The 27,965-nt window shown below is 46.5% G+C and overlaps 1 pseudogene across 1 annotated transcript; it reads left to right on the forward strand.

Moving 5' to 3' along the window:
* Nucleotides 1-23,002: 23,002 nt before the first annotated feature.
* On the forward strand, nt 23,003-27,678 carry LOC149317908 (uncharacterized; annotated as a pseudogene). Its single transcript, XR_016279943.1, has 3 exons — nt 23,003-23,602; nt 25,462-25,527; nt 25,612-27,678. The product of XR_016279943.1 is annotated as an uncharacterized LOC149317908 (transcript).
* Nucleotides 27,679-27,965: the final 287 nt, after the last annotated feature.

Here is a 27,965-nt window from a genome sequence, read left to right on the forward strand (position 1 = left end):
CCCTGAAGATGAAATGTAGAAGAGAGTCAGTGTGGTGTAGTGGTTTGAGCACTGGACTCTGGAAATCAGTGTTTGATTCCCTGCTGAAGCACAAAAAAAAAAACAAAAAAAAAAAAAAACTGAGTTACTTTGGGCAAGTCACATTCTCTCAGCCTCAGAGGGTGACAGTGGCAAACCCCTCTGAAGAAATATGCCAAGAAAACCCCATGATAGTCATCCTAAGTCAAAACAGGGACTTTCCCAGCAGATTATGATCACGAATTAGCACTCATCCTCTTTTGCATTAGCCTCCCAGCCTGAGGCCTTCCATCAGCAACAAACAATACACATGCATATCACTCCTACATTCCCAGGCTCACACAGTATATATGCACCCCACAATCTTCCATGCCAGCATTTTCTGAAGATGCCAGCCACAGATGCTGGCGAAATGTCAGGAAGAAATTCTTCTAGAACATGGCCCCAGAACCCGAAAAACCCACAAAAACTATGGATGCTGGCCATGAAAGCCTTTGACTTCACATTGCATTCACATTGTTGACTCCATCTTTATTCAAATGCTTGCACATGAAAGCAACTGAATTGCAGAAATATGCATCAATGCGATTTCATAGTATGAATAACCAACTAGAATGCATGAGTGAGATCATTGTGCTAACAAAAACCCCTGATATCTGAATCAGATCAGCCATGGAAGCCCACTTGGTGACCTTGGGCAAGTCACACACTCTCTGCCTCAGAGGAAGGCAAAGGCAAGCCCTGAGCAAATCTTGCCAAGAAAACTTCACAACAGATTCACCTTGGAGTCACTATAGGTGAGAAAGGACTTGAAGGCACACAATTCCTGCCAAATCAGGAGAGTTGAAGAATATAGATAGGTTTATTGTATTGTAAGCCGCCTTGACCCTGAGGAAGAGGCAGGGTAAAAACAATAGTAATGATAGTTATTCTATTCCTTCTCACATACTGCTGGATGTGCCACATCATCCACCATCCAGTACCAGAGAGATGATGGGCTGAAGTCTGGTAGCGACTCAGAGAGAGGGCATGGAGGCATGAACTGGAAACATCTGCTGGTTCTAAAACCACTTCCCTTTCAAGGGGCAGAATCACCTACATGGAAACTTCAACAGGCTTAAACAAGCAACAGAATAGACAGCAGGGCTGTTTCAGCAATTCAGGTTTCCCACAATCCAGATGTGCAGACTTGTTTTGCCTGTGCCTGCATCTCGCTGACCAACTTGGCAACCTGGACCAAACAGACCTTCGGTCAATTTAACAGAGCGTGGAAAAGTTACTTTGAGGCAGGGTGGCGAGATGCTATAACTGCAAAGGAGGACAAGGCACCGTAAAATGCAGGACACTCAAGAAAAATGTAGGATATTACAAAATAAAAGCTAGAAGGAGTAATGTAAGTATAAATTCATACCTCTTAGTCATGCTCAAAATGGATGGCGTTTTGGAATTCTTCCTGGGGAGAAGGCTGAAATGTAGGACGTCTCCTGGAAAGGAGGATGTCTGCTCACTCTGCTTTGAGGAAGGCAGCAACTCTCAGAATCTTTCTAAACAGTAATTTTCCCAAACTTTCCCAAAGGTTGCAATTTGAATTACTTTGCCAGCATAAGTGCCTGTACCTCATGATCTAAGGTCCAAAACACACTGCACAAGTAATCCAGTTTGACACCACATTAACTGCCCTGGCTCAGTCCTATGGGATCCTGAGAATTGTAGTTGATTGTGACACCAGAGCTCTCTGACAGAGAAGGCTAAAGGTCTCACCAAACTACAGTTCCCAGAATTCCCTAGCACTGAGCCAGGGCAGTTAAAGCGGTCTCAAACTGAATTATTTCTGCAATGTGTTTTGGACCTTTGGATCATTTGTAGAGGCTGGTGGGTTGGAACTGGGAGAAAAAAGGCAAGATGTAAATGTACAGAGAAGATCTGGTTGGGAATTAGGTGTACATCTATTCAAGTATAGTTTTTCTTCTCTTGGAGCATCGTTTTTCTAGTTCTACATTCTCATATCAGGGAGTCAACAGTCAACAGTGTGTTGCGGCAGCCAAAGAAGCCAATGCAGTTCTAGGCTGCGTCCACAGGTCAGGAGTGTAGTGTCCAGATCAAGGGAATAATGCCACTCTATTGTGCTTTGCTCAGATCTCACCTGGAATCCACATTACAAGAAGGATGTGGACAAGCTGGAACATATCCAGAGGAGGTGGCCAAAATGGCGAAAGGTCTAGATATCAAGCCTTATGTGGAATGACTTACGACTTTGGTATGTTTAGCGTGCAGAAAAGAAGATTGAGAGATGATATGATGCAGTCATCTTTAAATAACAAGACATGTCTTGTAGAAGAAGGAACAAACTTGTGTTCTGTTTTTCCAAAGTCTAGAAACACCAACAGACGGCTTGAAATGACAAGACAAGAGAATCCACTTAAACATTAGTGACCCTCATAGCTGTCGAATGGACTGCTCTGGAGTCTCTTTCTTTGGGTGACAGTGGTTGGATAAGCATCTTTCAGAAGTGCTATAGTTAGGCATTCCTGCATGGCAGGGTATAAGATCAGATGGCCTTTCTGGTCCCTTCCTACTCTAAGATTTTTGGATTCCATAGAGCACTTTGTGGGGCAGGTCCATGCCACTCCCTATACATTTTAATGCAGTTAGTGAATAGCATACTCAAAAAAGGGAAACTGTGCACAAAAGGCACCAGTGTTTAAGATTGTACAGGAATGGGTATAATTGGGGGGGGGGGGGGGGAGATGCATGAAAACGTGAAATAATTTTCATGCACACAGGGAGAAGACAAGACACAGCCCAGGGCAGAAATGGCACAGGAGGAACTTCAGAGTGGAAAAAGGAAAAGCTAGGCAAACCCAACTGTGACAGATTTCCCCACTGTGTCTTCTCCGTTTCTGTACCGTCATGTGCCAAAAACAGACAAGGAACATCCCACCTAGGGTTGCCATAAGCCGGCTGGGGGCGGGACAATCCCGGGTTTTGACCACTAGGGGGCGTCCCTGCACGGTTTCCTCCTTGTCCCGGGTGGATGAGGTTGCCTTTGCTGGCCCTTGCAGAGCTGCACGCAGGGCTAATGAGGAGGACTTCCTCCTCCTGAGGCTGGGTCCTCCAGGCCTGAGCCTGTGAGGGCTGGCAGGGGGCGGGGCTGTTCCAGCCCCAGTCTGCCCCCATTGGCCAGCCAGACTCAGGAGGAGGAGTTCCCCCTCTGTTGGGCTGGGCTGCAGCCAGAGGGGAAAGGAAAGGGCCATTTCCTTTGCCCTTTTTTGGTGCCAGGGAGGAGGAGGAGGAGGAGGAGGATGAAGAGGAAGAGAAGGAGAAGGAGGAGGAGGAAGTACTGTATGTGTTTTTTAAACTGTATTTTTAAAGTGCATTTTAAGCTGTATTTTTTAAACTGTATTTTTAAAGTGCATTTTAAAGTGCCTTTTCTGTGTATTTTTGATGCTTTTAATGCTAACAATTGTCCCTTGCTTCGACAAGGATAGTGTGGTGATGATGTGATTTGAGTCAGCTTCTGAAGTTGAGAGAGTGTCACCTTCCAAAGTGTGGTTTTGGTGTATTTTTTGTGCTTTTAATGCTAACAAGTCTCCCTTGTTGTGACAATGATGGTGATGATGGTGATGGTGATATTGATATCAGCAAGCCTCTCAGGCATGGCCAATGTTAGCTGCTCTGATTTTTACAAACTCATGTGCAGTGAAAAAAAAATCAAAGTCCCTTGACTAAGTACACACTTCTGAGAAGTAGAGTTGGTGCAAGAAACCTGAAACGGCAAATCCACTTCTTGTGAAACCACCTTGACATGTTCAATATGCATAGCCATGTTAAACCATGCTAAGTGTTAAACTCAAGGGGTTTGATTATGGAATAAGCCTCTGAACTATGCAAGAGGCCATGTTAAGTAAAGCCACGGGAAGTGCCCAAATGTGCTGTTGTGTGTGTTTTGGAATGGAGGGGGGTGGTTTGGGCAGAAAAGGAAGTCCATTTCTGCCATCTGACTAGGAATAATGCCCAAATGTCCTCCATTTTGATCATGCCTAAGAAACATGCATTTATATTAACATTTTTAAAAAGCATCAATTTTTTCCGCATGTCCTCCATTTTTATAAAATGTGCCCTACATTTGAAAAGGTTGTCCTACATTTGCCCTACATTTGTCCCGGTTTGGAGGTCCTGACTTATGGCAACCCTAATCCCACCCCTACTCAGAAATTGAATTTCTACAGATCCTAGGAAGAGGCCTAACCCTGAAGGATGAGAGGCAATGCCAGTAATAACATTTTAACAAGATACCTCTCAAAGGCTAAAAACCGGGGCAATAAATTAAAAGGGGCATGTACCAGAACTGTAACTTCTGTTCAAAACAGAGCTCCTTTTTCCTTCTCTTTACTAAACTCCCTATTATGTTATTGTAAATATGTCTCATTTATTATGCTCCTGGATTCTGACAAATCAGTCTGACAAATCAATAGGCATTAGATTGTGCCATTTGTTACTCCAAAGTTTTTTGATTGGTTTCCAAACTTCTTTTGTTTGTTTTACTGAACAGTCTTTTATTAGAGCAGTTCATATATTTAGGTCCATCACCATTTTTAGTTTTCTTAACCACTAGGTTGCTGTGGCTCAGTCTGGTTAAATGGAAAAGAAAGAAAAGAGAAAGTGCATGTTTCTGAAATATTTAACTTCACAATGCTTGAGGATATACATTGGACCCTTGTTATCCGCTGGGGTTTGGTTCCAGGACCCCCCATGGATAACAGAATCCGTGTATGCTCAGGTCCCATTAAATATAATGACAGAGCAAAATGATGTCCCTTATAAAATATGGAGGTCTTTAAACAGAGGCTAGATGGCCATCTGTTGGGGATGATTTGATTGTGAGTTCCTGCATGGCAGAATGGGGTTGGACTGGATGGCCCTTGCGGTCTCTTCCAACTCTATGATTCTAAGGTTTGATATTTGAAATTTATACTTTTTTGGAACATTTTCAAACCGTGGATGCTTGAATCCATGTATAAAAAATCTGTGTATAAGAAGGGCCAACTGTACAATATTCTTTGTTGTTCCATTGTCTGTGTAGATATAGAGATTGGCTGGTTTGCCGACTCTAGAACACGCAACGTATAATTGTCCATGTGAGAAGCAATCCGTGTCTAGCTCTAAACCACACAATTCCAAAGACTGGCCCTGAGCTTTGTTGATGGTGAGTGCAAACGCCAATTGAATATTTAGCATAGTGTGTGTTGCTCTTGCCTCCAACAGATGGTACTGTTTCCACCCCCCAATTTTTTTACCTGCCACAGGTGTGACATCAATATAATTGTAGGTATGTATGTATGTGTGTAGGTATGTATGTAGGTAGGTATGTATGTCTCAAAAATTCAAAGCAATCGGTGAAGAACTTTCGGAGATTTAAGACTTTGAACAAATGATCATTTACATTTTTATTTATATAGGCCCAGTACAGATGGGCCTTTTGGCACGTAAGGAATATGTGGTGCTAGGGTTGCCTTGGAGCATCACTTAGATGCCCTGCAACCCTAGTGCGTATTCTGTACGTCAAAATGGTGGCGCCCTGTACACACAGGTGCCGCCATTTAGACGCGACGGACACTTAGCATCTGCATGTTGTGGTGCGCTTGTGATGTCACAAGTGCGTCATCGGCACACTTGGGCGTCACAAGTGCCCCAGGAAAAGAAACCATTTTTTGCAGCTTCCTTTTTTTGCTGGCGGGACGCTGTGCGGTTTGTCCGCTGTGGCTTCCTGCCGGCGGAAAAGGAGGCGCCAGCAAGCGCCCTTTCTTGGCGGTCTGTATCCCGCCATATATTTCTCTAATGTTGGGATCTCCTTTCTTTTCCATTTTTGCGCATAGAGCATCCTGGCTGCTCTTACCTGATAAAACATTTTTCCAATTTCTCTTCTCAATTTCGGAATCTATTACATTAGTCATGTTCAGTAAAGAGGACATTTTAAAAGAATGGGCTGAGCAAGGGATGCGGTGTAATTTTAAAGTTAACTGTTTTTAATAGCCTTTTTTAATGACATTTTATCCTGTTAAGTGTAGGTTTGAATTGCAGGGTTTGAGTCCTGGCTCAGCCATGGAAACCCACTGGGTGGCCCTGGGCAAGGCACACTCTCTCAGCCTCAGAGGATGGCAATGGCAAACCCCCTCTGAAGAAACTTGCCAAGAAAGCCCCACGATAGGCTCGCCATTAAGTCGGACACACAACAACAATGGAGAAATGACCCAGTTTGGCACTGCTTCAACTCTTTTCTGGCTCAAGGCTGTGGAATTCTGGGAGTTGGAGTTTGTTGTGGGCCCAGAGCGGAGCTCAGCACAACAAACTCCAGCTCCCAGAATTCCACAGCCTTGAAGCCAGGGCCCACTCAGGACCCCGCAAGACTCTGGCAAAAGTGCTGAGGGCGGGGCTTAAGGCGGGGGAGGAGCCTCGGGTGGGAAGTGTAGACCTACTGTCCTCAAATGGTCACCATCCGGGTCTCTGGCAGAAGTGCTGAGGGCGGGGCAGCAAGCCAGTCACAGGCCCTGCTCAGCACTCTCCCCGCATCGTCATCATCGTCGTCATCATGATCAATCACTCGAGGAAGACCCTGATTGGATGAGGAGCCCCTCCCTCCACGTCATCAGCCCCGCCCTCAGCGCGAGAGACCCGGATGTAACATTTGGTAAAAAAAACCGGCAGTGCCCTCCCCGCCCGAAAGGCCTGGGGCCCCGGAGCCGCTCAAGCGGGGAGTGCTGGGCCTGTCTCCTCCTCCGCTCCCCAAAGGCCTCGGAAGGATGGGAGGAGGCCGAGGCCCTCTCGCCACTGCCGGCGCGGCGCTCCCAGAGAGAGGCGACGGGCCAGGCCCACGCCGCGGTCCTTTGCGTCCGGCTGCCTTGTTTTGCCCGGAGGAGGACAGCCGGGCAGGCCAGGGTCCGAGGGCCGGGGCTGAGGAAGAAGGGCCAGGGCGGTCGGGGGGGAGAGGGCGACCTGCTGGAACGACAGGGCCCCAGACGACCACGGCTCCCAGGGTGCACGTTCCGCCCCAAACCCACGTGAAGGAGGGGGCGGCAGCCGCACGGGCAGGAGGCCTGGGCACAGCCTGCCGGCTAGGCCTCCTCTCCCCCCCGAGTGCCCCGGCCGGGCCTCCGGGGACCGAGCTGGCCACAGGCCAAGCGGCAAAGGACTCGCGTCGGCGAGGGTCTCCCGTGGCCCCCCCGGCTGCCGTCCCTTTCAGGGGCGGGAAGGGAGGGCAGCCCCCCGGAGGACGGACAAGGCAAGGCGGCGCTGCCCCCTCCGGGGAGGAGATTCGGGCAGCGCCGCGGCTGGGAGAGTCCTGCCGGCCGCCTGGAACCCTCGGCGGGGAAGCTTCCTAGCCTGGCCCCCTCTCTGGCTTCCGAGAAGCCAGAGGCCCAGGTTCCCAGCGGCTCTTCCCGGCCAGGGCTCCAGGAGCCCGGCCCAGGATGCCGCCTGGCTCCGCTGGAGAGAGAGGGAGCGCGCCTTCCACCTCCTCTTCCTCCGCAGAGGAAGGTATTTCCCCCCTCATTGGCTCTCTATGGAGAACTACAGCCTGCCTTCCTCCAGCCTCCATTGCTGATGATGCCTTAAAGCTCCCAGCTAGACTGAGGAGGAGGAGGAGAGGGGAAAGGCTCCAGAAGCCAGAGGAAGGAGCAGCTAAAGAGCGCCTGCCTAGGCTTCGGCCGCAGCATCCAATATTTGGAAATAGGGACCCCGTCCTCTTCCTTCTGCCATGCAGGAACTCACAAATCAGAGGGCTTAAGCAGAGGCTGGATGGCCACCTGTCATTGGGGATGCTTTGATAGAGAGTTCCTGCATGGCAGAATAGAGGGGTTGGGCTGGATCAGGGCCCTTCTTGGGGTCTCTTCCAGCTCTAGGATTCTACGATCCTAAGGGCCATCCATCCAGCCTCTGTTTTCAAACAGCCCGATCAGACCCAGGGGCAGCAGGTTGTCCCATAGGAAGGAAGCAAGGATGGATGGATGGATGTAGAGACACAGCATGGCCATCCTCCCACTCCTTGCAGTGCCTTCTGGGGGAACTCCTCTTTGTGCCCCCTCAGGGGTCTGAGTGCTTGTAGGAACAACACAGTTTGATCCCACTTCTAAGTGCCGAAACCCTAAGGAAATCCTGGGATTTGTAGGGTTTTTTTTGACAAGGTCTTCCGCCTCCTCCGTCAAAACGTGCTCTTACCAAACTATAAATCCCAGGGATCCATAGGGTGGCGTCAGGCCAGTTAAAGTGGTGTAACATCCCATTATTTCTCTACAAACCTTGGGCTTCCAGATGTTTTGGGCTTCAGCTCCCAGAATGCCAGACCGTTGGCCAAGATGGCTGAGGCTTGTGGGAGCTGAAGGGCCAAAGCCCGAAGGGGCCAGAGTTTGGGAATCAGTGGTGTAGTTCATGGAGTCACAGGTCCAAAGGACACTGCAGAAACAATGCAGTTGGAGGCTGCTTTGACAGGGTGACCCTGGGCAAGGCACACTCTCTCAGCCTCAGAGGATGGCAATGGCAAACCCCCTCTGAAGAAACATGTCAAGAAAACCCTAGGATAGGCTCACCATAAGTCAGACACACAACAACAACAACAGTTGAATTGCTCTAGTACTGTGAATAGTCTAATTCCATTTTAATGTTCACATTTCCATCTGATGCTCACAGGAGGCTCCACACCCAAAAATGGAAAAGAAAGGAGATCCCAATGGCAGAGGAATAAAACTGAAAGAGATGATGGACTTCGGTATATTAACTGCTGTAATAAAAGTCTGTTGAGTAAAACAAATAAACGAAGACTGGGATCCAGCTGAATTGTTCTTCTTAAAACGTTGCCCTGTCCCAAGGCTCAGGAAGGGCTCTGGAGGAGGAGAAACCCTTGGGACCCAGGCTGACTGGTCCAGAGTTGGATCTTGGGACCAAGTAGGTTTGCTGGGAAAATATTTCGTTAAGGGGTGGTTTTTACTGTCGTAACCTTTAAACACCTGGAAGTCTGCTGAGCGAAAGCCCAGGCTCCGTCCAAAGGAGCCTTGTTGGAAGCACAAGGGAGTCTTTCTTCCTTTGCCACTTCAAATACTCTGCCCTGGGTTTGAAAGTTGTTTTTTCTGGCTTTCTGGCTGGTGGGGGTTGAGAAATACATGGATAAAAGCCTCCCACTCTGGTTCATTTTTTAAAACATGGTATGTCTCCTCTTATGCAGACTGGAAGGTCAAAGACCCCCAAAAGCACAAATGACAACTTACACACAAATGCCTGCGTGTGTGTTTCTGTTTTAACTTGAGAAAGCACAAGACGACGAGACGACGCAAATTCATACACAAGTGCATGTAACAAAGACCTCCTGACGGGCCGAGATTATTGGCACAGATCCTGCTTTTAGTCCAAGTAAATTAAGAAAACAAAAATACTGACCATAATTTTAAAGTGGGGTGACAGAGGTAGGGAAATGGTGTGTGTGTGTGTGTGTGTGGATCCTAAACCTTGATACAATCATAAATCAAAATGGCATAGTCAAGGATCAAAAGAAGACTGATCCATATTGTAACAGTTTGATCTCAGTGTCTCTACTCTGTAGAAATAATGCAGTTTGGCAATACTTTAAGTGCTGTAGATCTATCCTGGGATTTGTAGTTTTACAAGATTTTTAGTCTGTTCTGCCAGAGCGTTGGTGCCTCCCAAAACTACACATCCCAGGATTCTGTAGGATGGAGCCATAACAGGTAAAGTGGTGTCAAACTGCATTATTTCTGCCATGCAGATGCATCCTTAGGCAGGCATTGCTAGTGTTGTAGTTCAAGTACCTCAGCGAATCACAAAAAGCAGTGGAAGAGTAGTAGGCAGAGTGTGTTTTGAGTAGAAGAAAAAATTAAAATAGCAAAGAACTGTCTATGCAGCTCATGCTTGGCAGTGTTTCTAGGGACACACAGACTGCCTGGAAGGCAGCACAATGGTTGTCTAGTCCATCTGGTGCAGGAATTCACTTGCAGGCCTGTCTGCATACTATTTGGGGACATTTCATACTGTGGCTGCAAACCTATTATTGGCATGTTGTTGTGTGCCTTCCAGTTGTTTCCATACTTATGATAGCCTTAAAGTAAGCCTTTCACAAGCTTTTCTGAGCCATATTTCTTCAGAGCAGGTTTGGTATTGCCTTCCTCTGAGGCTGAGAGAATGTGACTTGCCCAAGGTCACACAGTGGGTTTCTGAGGCTGATCAGGGAGTCGAACCCTACTCCCCCATAGTGTTAGTTCAACACAGAAACCACTACACCATGCTAGCTTCCTTTATTGCCATTTGCAGGTGCAAGTGAATCTTAAGCCTGTGTATGTCTGTTTTGGGTCATGCTTCTCTCTTCTGCCTTCCACATTGATCAAGGACCCCCCCCCCCCCCGGTTTTATACCGGAGCTTTTGCAGCCATTCCATACTTGGTGGATTGCTGAGGAAGGCCAGAGAAGCATCTAGCTATGCCCCTTTAGCCAGACATCAAATTATTACATCTGCTCCTGAGTTGAAAATAAAGTACACAGAGGAGGTATTCCACACAAATTCAACCTAGACAACAAGAAAACTGAAATAGTAAAAGAGTTCCCATACCTTGGATCAAACATGGATCAGCATGGGGACTGCAGCCAGCAAATCAGAAGACTAGGAATGGGAAGGGCAGCTATGAAACAACTAGAAAAGATCCTAAAGAACAAAGATATCCAAGGCGGGGGACCTACAGGCGCATTGTTTTGCTGCGTGAGAAAGCTGCAGTGGACAAACCGCGCAGCTTCCTCGCACAGCAAAAAGAACCCACAAAAAGTATCACAATGGTGTCACAATGTGTGGATGCTAAGCGTCTGTCATGTCAAAATGGCGGTGCCCATCTGTACAGGGTGCCGCCATTTTGACGTACAGAATACCTGTGAGGGTTGTGGGGCGTCTGTCAGTGACGCCCTGAGGCAACCCTGGCACATATTCCTTACATGCTAAAAGGCCCATCTGTACTGGGCCCAACTGAACAAGAAAGTCAGAATCGTACAAGCCATTGTATTCCTCTTCAGCACCTATGGATGTGAGAGCTGGACAGTGAAGAAAGTGGAAAGGAAGAAAATCAACTCATTTGTGATGTAGTCCTGGAGAAGAGTACTGAGGTTGATATCATGGACAGCCAAAAAGACAAACAAATGGGTCCTTGGACAAATCAAGTCGTAAATCTCTCTGGAAGCCAGGATGATAAAGCTGAGGTTGTCGTACTTTGGACGCATGAGCACACACAATTCATTGGAAAAGACAATAATGCTAGGAAAGGTGGAGGGATGTAGAAAGAGGAAGAGCACACACGACTAGATAGATGGAGGTCACTGGTAAGAATTTGCAGGAACTAAGCAGAGAAGAAGAGGATCAGGAGTCTTGGAGGTGTCTTATCCAGAGGGCCACCATGAGTTGAGATAAACTCAAAGATAGTTAACAACAACAACGAAGATGGGTACTCCTTTCCAGCCTCTGCATTGACCAAAGAGCCCCGCTGGATTTACTCCGAAGTTTCTGCAGCCCAACCTCCTGCCACTCCAAGGAAAGCCAGAGAAGCATCCAGCTATGTCCTTGTAGCCAGATGTGAAATTATTGCATCCTCCCCTGAGACCTCTAAAGGAAGCTGGCAAGACCTCCGTTGATGCAGATGTCATTGCATTGCATCTAGCTTTAGGACAATTTATGCTCTACTCTCTGAAGAGTCTGTTGCTGACTGTCTTCAAGCTGACTTTGACCAAGGCAACCCTGTGAATGAGAGACCTCCAAGTCCTCCTCTGTCCTCAACTGCCTGGGACTTCTTTGATTGAATCCATCCATCTGGTATACGGTCCCCCTTTTTTCCTACTGTCCTTCCCAATACCAAGCATTATTGTTTTGTTTTTTTCTAGTGAGTCCTTTCTTCTCATAATATGCCCATTATATGACAACTTCAATTTAGTCCTCTTTGCTTCTAGGGTGAGTTTGGGCCTGATTTGCTCTAGGAGCCATTTCTTGGTCTTTTTAGCAGCCTGTGGTATTCACAGAACTCTACTCCAAATGAATTGGGGGGGGGGGGGGGGGCTATTCAGATGGTGAAAGTAATCCCAGTGGAATGTGGATTGAATCTTTGTTGTTCACATGTATTACGGATACACTCAAGTAAGTTTTGGGCCTGCCAAAAAACCCTATTTAACCCAGGATAATTGATCTTATCTCCTCCCCGGCCCCCACAGGTTTCCTATTCTGTGCTGAATAGGGGAATTTCAGCACAGAATAAGTAAAGTGATGGTCCAGGAGTACCTGTTTAACCTAAACGAATATAAGTCTCCAGGACCAGATGAACTACATCCAAGGGTACTAAAGGAACTGGCAAATGTAATATCAGAGCCATTGGCAATAATCTTTGAGAACTCCTGGAGAACAAGAGAGATCCCAGCAGACTGGAGGAGGGCAAACGTTGTCCCCATCTTCAAAAAGGGGAAAAAAGAGGATCCCAACAATTATCGTCCAGTTAGTCTGACATCAATACCAGGAAAGATTCTGGAGCAGATCATTAAACAGAAAGTCTGCGAACATCTAGAAGGCAATGCCATAATCACAAAAAGTCAACATGGGTTTCAGAGAAACAAGTCATGCCAGACAAATCTAATCTCTTTCTTTGATAAAATTACCAGCTTGGTAGATGAAAGGAATGCTGTGGATATAGTATATCTTGATTTCAGTAAGGCCTTTGACAAGGTTTCCCATGACATTCTTGCAAATAAGCTTGTAAAATGTGGGCTAGACAAAGTAACTGTTACATGGATTTGTAATTAGTTGACCGGCCGAACCCAAAGGGTGCTCAACAATGGCTCCTTTTCATCCTGGAGAGAAGTGACCAGTGGGGTCCCACAGGGCTCTGTCCTGGGCCCAGTGTTATTCAACATCTTTATCAATGACCTGGATGACAGAATTGGGAGCATACTTATCAAATTTGCAGATGACACCAAATTAGGGGGAATAGCTAATACCCCAGAGGACAGGATCAAGATTCAAAATGACCTGAATAGACTAGAAAGCTGGGCCAAAGCTAACAAAATGAAATTCAACACAGAGAAATGTAAGGTATTGCACTTAGGGCGGAAAAATAAAATGCACAGATATAGGATGGGTGACACCTGGCTGAATGAAATTACATGTGAAAGGGATCTAGGAGTCCAGGTAGACCACAAGTTGAACATGAGTCAACAGTGCGATGCAGCAGCTAAAAAGGCCAATGCAATTTTAGGCTGCACCAATAAAAGTATAGTGTCTAGATGAAGAGAAGTAATAGTGCCACTGTATTCTGCTTTGGTCAGGCCTCCCTCACTTGGAATATTGTGTCCAGTTCTGGGCACCACAATTCAAAAAGGACATTGAGAAACTGGAGCCATGTGTCCAAAGGAGGGCGACTAAAATGGTGAAAGGTCTGGAAACCTTGCCCTATGAGGAACGACTCAGGGAGCTGGGGATGTTTAGCCTGGAGAAGAGAAGGTTAAGAGATTATATGATAGCCCTGTTTAAATATTTGAAAGGAAGTCATATTGAGGAGGGAGCAAGCATGTTTTCTGCTGCTCCAGAGAACAGGACCTGGAATAATAATAATAATAATAATAATAATAATAATTTGTTTTATTTATATACCGCTATTCCAAAGATCATAGCGGTGAACAGCAAGTAAGCTAATTAGCAAGTAAGCTAATTTGCCCCCAACAGTCTGGGTACTCATTTTAGCGACCTCGGAAGGATGCAAGCCTGAGTCAATGGATGCAAGCTACAACAAAAGAGATTCCACCTCAACATTAGGAGGAACTTCCTGACAGTAAGGGCTGTTCAACAGTGGAACACACTCCTTCCTCGGAGTGTAGTGGAGTTTCCTTCTTTAGAGGTCTTTAAACAGAGGCTGGATGGCCGTCTGTCAATGAGGATTCTTTGATTGAGAGTTCTTGCATGGCAGAATGGGGTTGGACTGGATGGCCCTTGTGGTCTCTTCCAGCTCTGCGATTCTATGATTCTAAAAGATTTGCATCACTGGAGGTGTGAATAACCGATGCAAATAGACCTGGGATAAAACTGCATGCCTTGAACATATTTCGAATACATCCGCATCACAGACTCCATCTTGGTTGTGTATTCTTGCATGACAAGATTGGACTTGATAGCCCTTGAGGTCTCTTCCAACTCTACGATTCTATGATTTTCTTCCTAATTGCTTTCTTCACTGTCCAGCTTTCATAACCATGCATAGAAATGGGAAATACAGTGTCATGGACAATACTACTTTAATATTCAGTGATATATCTCTTCACATCGTTTTCTGATTTCTTGACTGCAGTCTCCATTCCAAGTATGGAAAACCTTGAACTATTTAAATGTTCTCGTCTGCTTTAAAACTAAAACCAAAGTTAAAACTAAAAGCAAAAAGTTAGTCTCAAAGCTGCTACAACAAAATCCTTTTGTATTTAATTAATATGATTGCGGGTGAGAGCGAAGCTTGTGTAATAAAGTCCTTAGTCAGCAGGGTAAAGAAGAGGGTCTTTGTCCCATTCACACATCCTTAAGTGAAACCCTTGAGTTCATCGTCTTCATTTCCAGAGGGCAAGCAGAAAAATTGAGGCGCCGTCGTAAAGAAGCTACTAGACATCCTCAAATAAGTGATGGATTTCTCTCTTCCTTTTTGCTTGCTTTGGAATGCCATTTGGAAATATGGGCTGTGAGGCTGTGTTTTGAAAGCCTGAGAGTACAGCACTCCTTTTGCTATTTGCCCCAAAATGACACAGCTCAGAGCTGGAGGATCCTGCACACACAGCAGCAGGAGGGGGAGAAATGAATGAATGGCTTGTCTGATGACTTGGAAAAATCTTTTTCTAAGCCGAAAATGGGGGGGGGGGGGAATGGGGGAGAGGGGTAATAAAGAAAGTTTCAAGCTGCACCTTTCAGACTTTGAGTTATTTTAACTTTCATGGCTACCAGTACATTGTGAAGTCGAAGGCTTTCATGGCCGGCATCCCTGTGGGTTTTTCAGGCTATGTGGCCATGTTCTCTTCTAGAGAGAACTCTTCTAGAACATGGCCACATAGCCTACAAAACCCACAAAAAAGTATCAGTACATTGTTTCCAGCAGTGATGGTGCTGGAAGGGCAGCCACAGGTATATTGGAGTTGTAAGGCTATGGGGTTGGTTGTTGTTGTGTGCCTCCAGGTTGTTTCCGACTTATGGTGACCCTCAGGTGAATCTATCATGGGGTTTTCCTGGCAAGATTTGTTCAGAGGAGGTTTGCCATTGCCTTCCCTTGAGGCTGTGAGAGTGTGACTTGCCCAAGGTCACCCAGTGAGTTTCATGGCCAAGCTGGGAATTGAACCCTGGTCTCCAGAGTTGCAGACCAACACTCACACCACTGTGCCACACTGGCTCTATTATTTGCTTCTTGGTTGAAAATGAGAGTCAGTGGCAGCCAGCATGGTATAATGATTTGGGTTTGAACTGGCACTCTTGGGAGATCTGCATTAAAAATGAATTCATCTTTAACTTTAATGCAGGTCTCCCAGAGTGCCAGTTCTATACCCAAAACACTACACCATGCTGGCTGTCATTATTATTTTAAAAAACATATTTTAAGAACATATTTTTAAAAAACATGATTAACCAGCAGTTTAAAACACTAAATAAAACATATTTCAAACCTAACCATTAGGAAGAACTTGAGGTATTGTTTGACTATGGAGCAGACTCCTTGGAAGATGGTGATGGCGATGTGCCTTCAAGTCACCTGTTGACTCATGGAGACCCCATGAATTTCATAGGGTTTTCTTCGGCAAGGAACATGCAGTTGTGCCAGTTCCTTCCTATGAAAAGTAGCCTCCAGCACCTGGGATTTGTTGGCAGTGTCCCATCCAAGTACTGACTAGGTCTGACTCTGCTTAAGTTCTAGGATTAGATGGGATCTGGTGCCTTTGGGGTATTTAGCCCTATGTAAATATCTATGTGTCTTCAAGTCTCCTGTCAATTCATAGTGACCCCCCATGAATTTTGTAGGGTTTTCATAGGCAAGGAGTCTTCAGAGGTGGTTTTGCCAGTTCCTTCTTCTGAAATACAGCCTCCAGCACCTGGGATTCATTGGCAGTGTCCCATCCATTGTACTGACCAGGTCTGACCTTGCTTAGCTTCTAAGGCCAGATGGAATCAAGTGTCTTTTTGGGTATTCAGGCCCTCCTTTATTGGGGATCTTTAAACAGAAGATGGGTGGCCATCTCTTGGGAGTAATAGCCCTTGAACATTGCCATATGCCCCTGAGCACTGCTTACTGCCCTGGAGGGTATTGACTAGATAGAATTGACCCTTGGGATACCTTCCAACTCTGTGATTCTATGTATTCTCCTCCCTTGCAATTTCCTATAACTATTGCATAGCCTAGATGTTATGTTTTGCTCTTGCTGGCACTGAAAACAGGCTATCAGGGCATGGATGTGTTGGTGGGGGAGGGAGGTGTTTTTGTTTCTGTGTCCACCTAGCAGTCCCTCTGCATTCTGGCATTGGATGTTGTGCAGTTTGCTTTAGTAACAAATTGATTCCTGGCAGAGCCATATCTTCTGGAGACATGCTTATCAAGGATGACGCCAGAGCCTGCACAGATACTTAAATACGGTGGGTGTTTTAGAAGGTCATTGCCCAATGGACCATCACAAGCGACTGGCGCCTTAAAGACAAGTGGAGTCTGTTCCCAGGTCATAGACCCCCAGCTTGCTTTCGAGGTCAGACTCAGTGCTGCTAAACATTTGCAGGAACCATTGTGACAACCCTGCTTCTTGTGGTGGGAAATTTGGGGCTCTGAGTTCAGCAGCTCTGCCTTGGCATGGGGAGAAGCTGGGAAAGACCATAGCCTCCAAGAAACAGTCATAGAATCATAAGCTGGAAAAGACCACAAGGGCCATCCAGTCCAACCCCATTCTGCCGTGCAAGAACTCTCAATCAAAGCATCCCGACAGATGGCCATCCAGCCTCTGTTTAAAGACCTCCAAGGAGGTAGAATCTACCACTCTCCGAGGGAGTTTGTTCCACTGTCAAACAGCCCTTACTGTCCGGAAGTTCCTCCTAATGTTGAGGTGGAATCTCTTGTCCTGTAGCTTGCATCCATTGCTCCATGTCCTAGTCTCTGAAACAGCAGAAGACAAGCTTGCTCCCTCCTCGACATGACATCCCTTCAACTGTTGTGTGCCTTCAAGTCATTTCTGACTCATGGTGACCTTAAAGCAAACCTATCATGGGGTTTTCTTGATAAAATTTGTTCAGAGGAGGTTTGATATTGCCTTCCCCTGAGGTTGAGAAAGATCACCCAGTGGGCTTCATGGCCAAGCTGGGAATCGAACTGTGGTTTCCAGATTTGCAGGCCAACACTCAAACTACTACGCCACACAAAACATAGCACCACTCTTTTGCAGGGACCAGTCAATCCTTAATTTTGTGCATGCACACATAGAGAGGCTTGTCCTTCTTTCTTATTCATATTAGTTCTATTTGCAGGTTGATTTTTCTTATGCCACCCCTTGAGCAGCTATTGCATCCATTGCTCCATGTCCTAGTCTCTGGAGCATCAGAAAACAAGCTTGCTTCATCCTCATATCACCTCTTAAACTTCTCTTCTCTGAACATACCAATCTCACTAAGTCTTTCCTCATAAGGTATGGTTTCCAGACCCTTCACCATTTTAGTCACCCTCCTTTGGACACGCTCCAGCTTGTCCATGTCCTTCTTGAATTGTGGTGCCCATAACTGGACACAGTATTCCAGGTGAAGCCTGAGCAAAGCAGAATAAAGTGGCACTATTACTTCCCTTGGATATAGACACTATACTTCTTTTGATGCAGCCTAGAATCGCATTGGTCTTTTTAGCTGCCGTATCACCCTGTTGACTCATGTTCAACTTGTGGTCTACTACGTTAGAGGCTTTGTGCCCATAAGCTCCCATATTCAACCCAGAGCTTCGAGAATGATTATCTTGGGGCTGCAGTTCTCAGAATGCCGCAGCCAGCATGGCCTGTGATGTTGTCATACACTGGAATAGCAAGGTGAAGTATTTTGCTTTCTCAAGTGACTGATGTGATAATAAGCCTTTCAAGTTCTATTTCTCAGAGACATAGCCATGTTGTTCTGGAAAATCAGTGTGCAAAGGGGTTTTGTAACACCTTTGAGACTAACTGAGCAAATGAAGTTGTGGCATAAGCTTTCACAGACTTGGTCTACTTCCTCAGATGCATGGAGTGAACAGCTTCTGAGGAAGTAGACCATATCTATGAAAACTTATGCTACAACTTCTTTTGCACAGTTATACCCAGTACATACCACCACGAAAGGGCAGGCTGGAGGTGAACAGTTGTTTTCCGGAGGGATGCCACAGCAGCCAAACTGTGCAGCATCCCTCCGCCCCAAAAAGAACCCGGAAAAACTGGGTTCTTCTTCAGACATCAAGCGGATGTCATGAGTGCACCATTGGCACACTCATGATGTAAGTGACACACAGTGACGCCTATATGCTGTGCGTGCGTCGCTTACGTCATGATGGCAGCCCTCATATGGAGGGGATGTCGCCATTACGACAATGCTGTGACATCCTAGGGTTAGGGACCATGTGGTTGGTGCACAGCCCCTAACCCTAGAATCGCCGCTGGATGCCACTTCTTGGCGGCATGTACCGGGCCTAAGTCTCAAAGGTGCATCAAGATCCCTTTGCATACTAAGTTCTACAGTGGGCCCTTGGTATCCACTGGGGTTTGGTTCCAGGAGCCCCCATGAATATTAAATTCTGTAGATATTCAAGTCCCATTAAATACAATGGATAGTAACATGGTGTCCCTTCTATAAAATGGCAAAATCAATGTTTGCTATCAGAATTTACATATATTTTTGAATATTTTCAAGCTGTGGCTACATTGCAATGGGGAAAACAATGGTAAGAAAGATCCTTGCTTTCGTGTTCAGAGTTATATCTTTACAGTTTATGATCTTGTCCGGTTCTTTCATAGCTGCCCTTCCCAATCCTTGTCTTCATCTAATTTCTTGACTGCAGTCTCCATTGTGATCAAAATAGTTTCCATAACTATTATGGTTAGGATTTTGATAGGGCATCCACGATCTGACCAATGCTTCCACCTAGAGGCACCTAGGGGTAAAAACCTTTCAAGTTATAGGTAAATTTCTACATTGCCATAATAATAATAATTTAAAAAACTAGTTTAATACTTCACCATGATCATGGCAATTGATGGCCATTTTATCCCACTTTTAATCTTTTTTTCCAGCCAGGACATAAGGGGCCACTTTATATGTTACACTGATATCACTCAAAATAAACTGAACTGATTATACAAGAGCGTTCCCACTTCCATTTGTCAGCGAGGGCATTAGGAATAATACTCTATGGGTACTATACAAATTAGCATGTAATGCACCATGTCCTTGTTTGAAAGTCTTGCTTCTGTAACATCACAAAAAGAACATGTAGACGTTGGTCAGGTTCTTAAATTGTGCTTCCGTAGGGTAAATTTACACCTATTGAGTTATGTGGTGGTTTTACTACTGCTTTTGCTGAATACTAGCATGGTGCAACCAACTGTGAATATGCCTGCTTGTTTCCATCTTGTCCTTAAAGGCATCAAGTGCCAGGGAAAGCAGGGGGTTTGACAAGATGGCCAAGGGCAGGGGAGCCTTCCAACTCTATGGTTCCATGACTCTGCGCAGGTTATAAGAGGGGAAGCTGTTACAGGTGAATCAAGCCAGTCCAGGTCAGACTGGGTCCTCTAACATTTCACAGATGAGAAGCAGCACACATGTAGCCAAGCAAAAACTCAGTGTGGTCAAGATGGCCCAAGTGAATAATGAGGGGGAATGCACAAACTAGGAGAGGCTATAGCAGTTTGCTTTTGCCCAAGCCTACTGGGAAGGGCAGGAGTCTGATCCCTCCTCTCCTCTCTCCCATTTGAGCTAACAGAATCCAAACTCCGTTCACACATTGAATTCAGTTTGCAGCAACTTTAGTCCGCTGAGAAAAAGGGAGAAAGCGGGAGGGGGAGAGAGAAAGTGGGAAATTTTAAAAGCAGGTGAACAAGTAGGTGGACAGTGGATTGACCAGAATTGCTAGGAGAGGCTGCAGTAGTTTGCCTTTGCTCAAGACTCCTGGGAAGGGCGGGATTCTACCTACTCTTGTCTTCTCCTGCTCTCCTGGAGAGTTTATTGGGGACAAAGGCCTTTTGCACTTTGGACTCAGTTTTCAGCAACAGAAAACTGCCAAGGCAGAGAGGTAAAACGTAAGACATTGAGCAGAAGACAAGAATCCAAAATAAATGCACAGACACAAAGAGTATGGACATCCTGGTAGAAAGAACAACCTGAATCTCAAGGACTCACAGCAGCTGCCAGTGGATTGAGAACAGCCTGATCTTGAGATCTTGAGACTGGGGTGGCTGCTTGGGCTGCTTTAATGGTTGAGTTTAGAATTAGTCTTAATGGCTGGGTCCAGTATGTTTTAAAAGCATCCACATTCCGCATACTGGAAATTTTAAGTGTCTTTATGAATTACACACATCCCTCCATATTCACAGCTTTGATTTTTGGGGATTTGATTATTCATGAAATCTGTTAATATGTCCTCTCTAGGAATATCTAGGCACACGGGGGCCCTGTGCTCCTAACCTCAGCGAATGTGGAGGGACAAGTGTATACATCACCCCAGGGGTCCTTGTGGGTTGAGAGGACCTATACAAATACTTCAATCAATCAATGGCCAGGAGCAGAGCTACCCTTAGTCACAGTGAGGCACTTGCCTCGGACAGCAGATGCTGTGAGGTGGCAACAGGATAGAATCATAGAAGTCAAGAGTTGGAAGAGACCTCAAGGGTCCTCCTGGTAGAAGGAAAAACTACCCTCTTCTGCCATGTAGGCAGACACAATCAAAGCATCCCTGACAAATGGACATCCAGCCTCGGTTTAAAAACCTCCAAAGAAGGAGACTCCGAAGCAGCGTCTTTCACGGTCAAACAGGTCTTACCTTCAGAAAGTTCTTCCTAATGCTTAGGTAGCACCTCTTTCCCTGTAGCTTGCATCTATTGTTCCTTGTCCTAGTCTCTGGAGCAGCAGAAAACAAGCATGCTCCATCCTCAATTTGACATCCCTTCAGATATTTAAACATGGCTATCATGTCATCTCTTAACTTTTGGGGATTTGGGGGGGGGGGTATTTGGAGAAAGTGATGTACTCTCCAAAGGCTGCCCTGTGCTGACTTCAGGTGCCATGGAGGACAGTGGCCCCCAATGCTGACGCAAGCTTCAACTGCCACCCAGTCACTTTCTGTCCATGGAACGCAAGGGGTGGCTTGTATTGTCATTTGCCTCAGAAAGCAAAATATTTTCATTCAGCTCTGTCAATTGATGGCAGGCCTGTCTGCAGCACAGAGCTTGGTGTCATTCTAAAAGTCAGGGGTCCTTTTTTTAAAGGGTGCATGTGGACAAAAACAAGTGCAGTTGTGAAGAAATGTGCAGTTTGAAAACTTGGAATGTGCAGCTGGAAAAATGCACACAATGGGTTTAATTGTCTTGAAATGACAATGTTTCTCAGGCAATCTTGTTGAAAATGGGAGACACCCAGTTTTCTAGGGATGCCCATTTTGAGGTACAAATCTGATGAGGCAGAATGGCTCTTTTTTGGGTGTGCCGCTGATTTGGGTTTTCATCAGTTTGTGAGGCACTGACTGGATGCTCCTATTAGTTAGCAAACTAAGACAGATTCATACATGAACCATTGCTGTACAGCTGGGGTCCCTAGATCTCAGGGTCTCAAACGCCACCTCCGTTCCTCAGGACAAAGAGGAGGAATCTCGGGTGAGAGCACTGTCTTGAAAAGTGTGTGTATGTTTGTGTGTTCCTCAATTGAATGACACACTCTGTGCAACTGAGGTTGGTGCTGAATATAACATGCTTCATGACAACACCAGGGGCTGCCACTTGCATCAACTGCCTTATAACATTACCAGGGCCTGCCTCTGGACTCATCATAAGGGATCCAATCCAGGTCCAGGGCATCATTAGGGGTGTGTGGACCTCACTGGGTGGCACCTCAAACGGGGGTGTCACCTGGTGCCTTGTGCAAAGGGATTGCCTTCTGGTGTGCACTACCTGCCTCTCTGGACCTGAGAGGGACCAGTCCATCTGCTTGGAAGGAGCAAGGGAGCTGGGCTGGCTGGGATGCCATTGGCAATTTGGCATGCCATGAGAAACTCCTGGGAGCCACTGCATTGCCAGGTGGCACTCGGGTACCTTTGGGCGTTGTGAAGGAGATGGGTAGACGACCAGAACAGCGTGGGTCCTAGATGGTGCCTTTGGGTATCCTGGTCTACCTCCCTCTTGGCAGCAAGGAGGCTGGCCATGCTTGCCGCGGGGGGTTCTGGGAGATGTAGTCGCCAGAGGATATAGCAGTGTTCCCTGCACTCTGTGCTCGAGGGAGGTCTGCCTCTGCACTTATATATATGTGTGTGTGTGTGTATATATATATATATATATATACACAGTATATGAACTTTTATATCCAAAGGGGGGCATGTGTCTGTATGTATTAAACGTCTCTGGATGATATCTCTATAGAATTCCAGGCCCTCCTCCTCCGCGGCCTTTTTAACAACTCTTGCTCTCGACCATAGAGTCTCCTTCCTTCCTTCCTTTGGGGAGCTACATGGGGGCCGCCATTTTGTGACCGGGCGGAAGTGAGGCGCCTTGACGACGTCATTGCCCTTGGCTCCGCCCCTCCCTTCCCTCTGGCGGGCTCCGGGGGGAGGGGCACTTCCGGTGGTCCAAAGAGGAAGAGGAGGAGCAGGAGGCGAGTGGGCTGCGCTGGGTTCCCTGCTCCTTTCCTTCTGGGCATTTGGGGGGGGGGGAGCAGCAGCAGCAGCAGCAGGAGGAGGATGGGATGGGAAAGATTTGGGGAGAGGCCTCGGTAGAGATTGCCATCCCTTCGGTACCAAGACCCAGGCTCCCTCTTGGGCTGCAGCCCCCAGAATCCCCCGTGGGATCTTGGGAGGGACTTAGGGTCCCCTGGTAGAGCTCCCAGGGAACTGGGCCAGAGAATCCCAAGGCCTCACAAACTACAGATCCCTGGCTTCCATAGGACAGAGGGCCAAGGCAGTGAAAGGGACCTCAGGCCAGTGGGGGATGTGGGGGCCAATGGGGCCCATGCGCAGGGGATGCTTGGCACGAAGCGGGTGAAGGGGAGTCCTTGGGGGGAGGAATTGCAGGGGAAGCCCCTGCGCCCCCAAAAATGAATGACTGACTGGAGGGGTGCGACTGGGGCCCCTGATCCTGGAGGAATGAGGGGCTCTCTTTTCCAGACCCCTTTCAGGGTCCGATCCAGCTCCTGGGCCCCCTTTGGCTCTTTCCTGACCTGCCTCCTTCCCTTCTTCCTCCCCAGAGGAAACCACTCCAGACAGACAGAGAGAAAGAGGGAAGGGGATGGCAAAGGAGACCCTGAGGAAGAAGCTCCAGAGAGAGATGGAAGAACACCAGCAGCTCCAGAAAGGTATCTGGCCCTCGAGAGAGAAGCAGGGGACCCCCAAGACCTCCTCCTTTCTGCCCCATGGCCTTCCTCTGGCCGCTCTCAGTCCCAGGCTGGCCATACAGAAAGGTAACCAGCCCCTGAGAGAGACGAGGGAAGACCCCCAAGAGCCCCTTTCTGGTTCAGAAACTAGTGCATGGAAAAACGGGGGGTTTTGGTGTTTGCCTCGCTTTATCATGACAGAAATTGATCAGAGCAGGATCAATTCAAAAAGGATGTTGAGAAACTGGAGCTTGCCCAAAGAGGGACAGCTTAAATGGTGAAGGATCTGGAAACCATAAAGCCCTATGAGGAACGTCTGAGGGAGCTGGGGATCTTTAGACTGGAGAAGAGAAGGTTAAGAGGTGATAGGATAGCCCTGTTTAAATATTTGAAGGGATGTCATATTGAGGAGGGAGCAAGCTTGTTTTCTGCTGCTCCAGAGACTAGGACACAATGATGCAAGTCACAGGAAAAGACATTCCACCTCAACATTAGGTGTAACTTCTTGACAGTAAGGGCTGTTTGACAGTGGAACAGTGGAAATTGTGGTGCCCAGAACTGGACACAATATTCCAGATGGGGTCTGACCAAAGAAGAATACAGTGGCACTATTACTTACCTTGATCTAGACACTATACTTCTATTGATGCAGCCTAAAATCGCATTGGCCTTGTTAGCTGTTGCATCGCACTGTTGACTCATGTTCAACTTGTGGTCTACTTGGACTCCTAGATCCCTTTCACATGTTGTCTCCTTAAGCCAGGTGTCCCCCATCCTATGTCTGTGCATTTCATTTTTCCACCCTAAGTGCAGTACCTTACATTTCTCCCTGTTTTTAATGCGATAGAACTTGAGGCATGTTTTTGTGAACATGCATTCCATATATTTTTTGCAATCTCTTCTACTTTTCTGGTTATGTGCCAAGGTACATGATAGAGTTGTGCTTACCTCTCCTTCTCTCCCTCCGAGGCCAAGATGGAAGCAGTTAAGATGGAGGGAGGGTCTTTCTTCTGCCTCTGGGCTTAATCATCATCATCATCATCATCATCATCATCATCATCATCATCATCTAAGTTGGAGGGGGAGCCTTTCCTCTGGGCTTAAACCTACCCAGCTCCCTCAGCCTTTCCTCATAGGGCTTAGTGATTTCAGCTTCTGAACATCCTGTATACTGAATATATATATACTGGAGATATATACTAGATGTATACTAAATATATATTTAAATATATATTGGAAATATTGAAGGCACAGTTTAAAACAGTTGCAATGAAGAAGAAAAATGGCAGGAAATGGCCAAAAGTCAAAATGACCTCAATAGATTAGAAAGCTGGGCCAAAACTAACAAAATGAACTTAAGCATGGGGAAATGCAAGATACTGCACTTAGGAAGAAAAAAATGAAATGCATAGTTTAGGATGGGGGATGCCTGGCTTAAGGAGCCTTATTTGTGTGAAAGGGATCTAGAAGTGTAAAGTTGAAGGCTTTCATGGCTGGCATCCATAGTTTTTTGTGGGTTTTTCGGGCTATGTGGCCATGTACCAGAAAAGTTTCTTCCTGACGTTTCGCCAGCGGAATCTGTGGCTGGCATCTTCAGAGAATGCTTTGCCTGGAAAAAATTGGGTGTATATATACTGTGTGAGCCTGGAATGCAGGAGTGATTTGCATGTGTCTTGTTCTGTGCTGATGGCTGGCCTCAGCCTGGGAGGCTAATGCAAAAGAGGATCAATGTCTGCTAATTGGGGATCATTATCTGCTGGGAAAGCCCCTGACTCTGAATGGTTTCCCATTTGTATTTGCTGAGTGCTTATTTTGCTATTCCTCCATCTCTGTGTTCGTAGATCAGGGCCCTAGGGCTCTCTAGAAGAAAGTCAAGATGGAGGATGATGGGAACGCGGCCTTTCCAGGTAAGAAGTATTCCACCTTTAACCCAATGAGATAATCTTTTTCTGTGTTCACCTCTAAAAGGGATCTTCTCCTTCTTTCTTAAGCATGGAATGATCAGAAGGAGGATTTTGTGGAGCCCTCTGTGGTGTCATGGAAAACATCCAAGATCGTTGAGGAGAAAGAGGAGTTTGGGAGTCAAAGGGAATTGAAAAGACAAAAGGAAAACCAATCAAAGAATGGGAAGAAGAGCTCTTCTTTCCAGGGGGAGGGCATTAGTGAACTCCTGACTCCCCAGGAAACCGACAAAGGCAGAAAAAAGGTCAACTGTTCTGTCTGCAGAAAATCATTCCAGTCTAAATACCACTTAAACGTACATTGCAGACTCCATGCAGAGGTGACACCATCTGAATGGATGGAATGTGGAAAGCACCCTAAGCAGAGGCCACATCTGCATTCACATCAAAATACCCACATGGGAGAGAAACCACATAAATGCATGGAGTGTGGGAAAAGATTCATTAAGAGAGATGCTCTTACAGTACATCTAAGAACCCACACAGGGTTAAAACCATACAAATGCATAGAATGTGGGAAGAGCTTCAGCTTCAATGGAGATCTGACTAAGCACCATAGAACCCACACAGGGGAGAAACCATACAAATGCATGCAATGTGGAATGAGCTTCAGCCGGAGCACTAGCCTTACTTCACATCAAAGAACTCACACAGGGGAGAAACCATACAAATGCATGGAATGTGGAAAGAGGTTCAATCAGAGTGGACATCTAAGTTCTCATCAAAGCACCCACACAGGGGAAAAACCACATAAATGCATGGAATGTGGAAAGAGCTTTAGACAAAAAGGAGCTCTGACCTACCACCAGAGAACCCACACAGGGGAGAAACCGTACAAATGCATGGAATGTGGAAAGAGCTTTAGACAAAAAGGAGCTCTGACTAACCACCAGAGAACCCACACAGGGGTGAAACCATACAAATGCAGAGAGTGTGGGATGATCTTCAGCCGGAGCGATATCCTTACTTCACATCAAAGAACCCACACAGGGGAGAAACCATACCAATGCATGGAGTGTGGACAGAGCTTCAGCCAGAGCAGTAGCCTTACTTCACATCAAAGAATCCACACAGGGAAGAAACCATACAAATGCATGGAATGTGGAAAGAGCTTCAGACGGAGTGGACATCTTTACTCACATCAAGTAATCCACACAGGGGAGAAACCATACAAATGCATGGAGTGTGGAAAGAGCTTCAGTCAGAGTGGAGTTCTGACTAGCCACCAGAGAACCCACACAGGGGAAAAACTGTACAAATGCATGGAATGTGGAAAGAGCTTTAGACAAAAAGGAGCTCTGACCTACCACCAGAGAACCCACACAGGGGAGAAACCATACAAATGTATGGAATGTGGAAAGAGCTTTAGACAAAAAGGAGCTCTGACCTACCACCAGAGAACCCACACAGGGGAGAAACCATACAAATGCAGGGACTGTGGAATGAGCTTCAGCCGGAGCAATATCCTTACTTCTCATCAAAGAACCCACACAGGGGAGAAACCATACAAATGCATTGAGTGTGGACAGAGCTTCAGACAGAGCAATAGCCTTACTTCACATCAGAGAACCCACACAGGGGAGAAACCATATAAATGCATGGAATGTGGAAAGAGTTTTAGCTACAGTGGACATTTGACCTACCACCAGAGAACCCACACAGGGGAAAAACCATACAAGTGCAGGGAATGTGGAATGAGTTTCAGCCGGAGGTATAGCCTTACTTCACATCAAAGAACCCACACAGGGGAGAAACCATACAAATGCATGGAATGTGGAAAGAGCTTCAGCCAGAGTGGAGAACTGACTAGCCACCAGAGAACCCACACAGGGGAGAAACCATACAAATGCATGGAATGTGGAAAGAGCTTCAGCCAGAGTGGAAATCTGACTAGCCACCAGAGAACCCACACAGGGGCGAAACCATACAAATGCATGGAATGTGGAAAGAGCTTCAGCCGGAGTGGAGATCTTTACTCACATCAAGTAATCCACACGGGGAAAAACCATACAAATGCAGGGAATGTGGAATGAGTTTCAGCTGGAGGTATAGCCTTACTTCACATCAAAGAACCCACATGGGGGAGAAACCATATAAATAGCTTTCAAACAGCTCTTCCTGTCAGGAATCTCTTTTCCTGTAGCTTGCATCCATTACTCTGTGTCTTATTCTTTGGAGCAGCAGAAAACAAGCTTGCTCCAGCCTCACTATAACATCTCTTCAATTATTTAAACAGGGCTATCATATCACCTCTTAACCTTCTCTTCTCCAGACTAAACAGACCCAGCTCCCTAAGCTGTTCTTCATTTTAGTCGCCCTCTTTTGAACACGCTCCAGCTTGTTGACATTCTTTCTGAATTGTGTTCCCCAGAACTGGACACAGT

This window comes from Sceloporus occidentalis, unplaced genomic scaffold, assembly GCF_023333645.1.
Source record: "Sceloporus occidentalis isolate IW3139 unplaced genomic scaffold, rSceOcc1.0.p SCAF_2, whole genome shotgun sequence".
In the NCBI taxonomy this organism is placed as follows: domain Eukaryota; kingdom Metazoa; phylum Chordata; class Lepidosauria; order Squamata; family Phrynosomatidae; genus Sceloporus; species Sceloporus occidentalis.